Source organism: Penaeus chinensis, chromosome 42 (genome assembly GCF_019202785.1).
Source record: "Penaeus chinensis breed Huanghai No. 1 chromosome 42, ASM1920278v2, whole genome shotgun sequence".
Lineage (NCBI taxonomy): Eukaryota > Metazoa > Arthropoda > Malacostraca > Decapoda > Penaeidae > Penaeus > Penaeus chinensis.
In genome coordinates, this window is record NC_061860.1 from 114,738 (window position 1) to 117,237 (window position 2,500).

Consider the following 2,500-nt stretch of genomic DNA (forward strand, 5'->3'; position numbering starts at 1 on the left):
CTTCCAGGTCCCTCCCCCCCACCTACTCCTCCTCCTCCTCTTCCAGGTCCCTCCCCCCCACCTACTCCTCCTCCTCCTCTTCCAGGTCCCTCCCCCCCACCTACTCCTCCTCCTCCTCCTCCAGGTCCCTCCCCCCCACCTACTCCTCCTCCTCCTCCTCCAGGTCCCTCCCCCCACCTACTCCTCCTCCTCCTCCTCCAGGTCCCTCCCCCCCACCTACTCCTCCTCCTCCTCCTCCTCCTCCTCCAGGTCCCTCCCCCCCCTACTCCTCCTCCTCCTCCTCCTCCTCCTCCAGGTCCCTCCCCCCCACCTACTCCTCCTCCTCCTCCAGGTCCCTCCCCCCCACCTACTCCTCCTCCTCCTCCAGGTCCCTCCCCCCCACTTACTCCTCCTCCTCCTCCAGGTCCCTCCCCCCACCTACTCCTCCTCCTCCTCCAGGTCCCTCCCCCCCACCTACTCCTCCTCCTCCAGGTCCCTCCCCCCCTCCTACTCCTCCTCCTCCAGGTCCCTCCCCCCCACCTACTCCTCCTCCTCCAGGTCCCTCCTCCCCACCTACTCCTCCTCCAGGTCCCTCCTCCCCACCTACTCTTCCTCCTCCTCCAGGTCCCTCCTCCCCACCTACTCTCCCTCCTCCCCCCCTACTCTTCCTCCTCCTCCAGGTCCCTCCTCCCCACCTACTCTTCCTCCTCCTCCAGGTCCCTCCTCCCCACCTACTCTTCCTCCTCCTCCAGGTCCCTCCTCCCCACCTACTCCTCCTCCTCCTCCAGGTCCCTCCCCCACCTACTCTCCTCCTCCTCCAGGTCCCTCCCCCACCTCTCTATACTCTCCTCCTCCTCCTCCAGTCCCTCCCCCCACTTACTCCTCCTCCTCCTCCAGGTCCCTCCCCCCACTTACTCCTCCTCCTACTCCAGGTCCCTGCCCCCCACCTACTCCAGGTCCCTGCCCCCCACCTACTCCAGGTCCCTGCCCCCCACCTACTCCAGTCCCTGCCCCCCACCTACTCCAGGTCCCTGCCCCCCACCTACTCCAGGTCCCTGCCCCCCACCTACTCCAGGTCCCTGCCCCCCACCTACTCCAGGTCCCTGCCCCCCACCTACTCCAGGTCCCTGCCCCCCACCTACTCCAGGTCCCTGCCCCCCACCTACTCCAGGTCCCTGCCCCCCACCTACTCCAGGTCCCTGCCCCCCACCTACTCCAGGTCCCTGCCCCCCACCTACTCCAGGTCCCTGCCCCCCACCTACTCCAGTCCCTGCCCCCCACCTACTCCAGGTCCCTGCCCCCCACCTACCCAGGTCCCCTGCCCCCCACCTACTCCAGGTCCCTGCCCCCACCTACTCCAGGTCCCTGCCCCCCACCTACTCCAGGTCCCTGCCCCCACCTCCTCCCGGTCCCTGCCCCCCCCCTACTCCAGGTCCCTGCCCCCTTCCTACTCCAGGTCCCTGCCCCCCACCTACTCCTCCTCCCTGCCCCCCACCTACTCCTCCTCCCTGCCCCCCACCTACTCCTCCTCCCTGCCCCCCACCTACTCCTCCTCCCTGCCCCCCACCTAACTCCCTCCTCCCTGCCCCCCACCTACTCCTCCTCCCTGCCCCCCACCTACTTCCTCCGCCCTGCCCCCCACCTACTCCTCCTCCTCCTCTCCTCCTCCTCCTCCTCCTCCTTCTCCAGGTCCCTGCCCCCCACCTACTCCTCCTCCTCCTCCTCCTCCAGGTCCCTCCCCCCCACCTACTCCCTCCTCCTCCTCCTCCTCCTCCCAGGTCCCTCCTCCCCCCCACCTACTCCTCCTCCTCCTCCTCCTCCTCCTCCTCCAGGTCCCTCCCCCCCACCTACTCCTGCTCCTCCTCCTCCTCCCTCCTCCTCCTCCTCCACCTCCCTCCCCCCCACCTACTCCTCCTCCTCCTCCTCCTCCTCCTCCTCCTCCAGGTCCCTCCCCCCCACCTACTCCTCCTCCTCCTCCTCCTCCTCCTCCTCCTCCAGGTCCCCTCCCCCCCACCTCCTCCTCCTCCTCCTCATCTTCCTCCTCCTCCTCCTCCTCCAGGTCCCTCCCCCCCACCTACTCCTCCTCCTCATCTTCCTCCTCCTCCTCCAGGTCCCTCCCCCCCACCTACCCTCCTCCTCCTCTTCCTCCTCCTCCAGGTCCCTCCCCCCCACCTTACTCCTCCTCCAGGTCCCTCCCCCCCCACCTACTCCTCCTCCAGGTCCCTCCCCCCCCACCTACTCCTCCTCCTCCTCTTCCTCCTCCTCCTCTCCCTCCTCCTCCAGGTCCCTCCCCCCCACCTACTCCTCCTCCTCATCTTCCTCCTCCTCCTCCAGGTCCCTCCCCCCCCACCTACTCTCCTCCTCCTCCTCCTCCTCCTCCTCTCTCCTCCTCCTCCTCCTCCACTCCCTCCCACCTCCTCCTCCTCCAGCTCCCTCCCCACCTCCTCCTCCTCCAGCTCCCTCCCACCTCCTCCTCCTCCAGCTCCCTCCCCAACCTCCTCCTCCTCCAGCTCCTTCCCCA

General features: G+C 68.4%; 1 protein-coding gene across 1 annotated transcript in view; it reads left to right on the top strand.

The window, feature by feature from the left end:
* The window catches only part of LOC125048031 (cullin-4A-like), a 36,288-nt gene that overhangs the window by 24,620 nt on the left and 9,168 nt on the right, over positions 1-2,500 (top strand). The gene's annotated exons all lie outside the window — the stretch shown is intronic.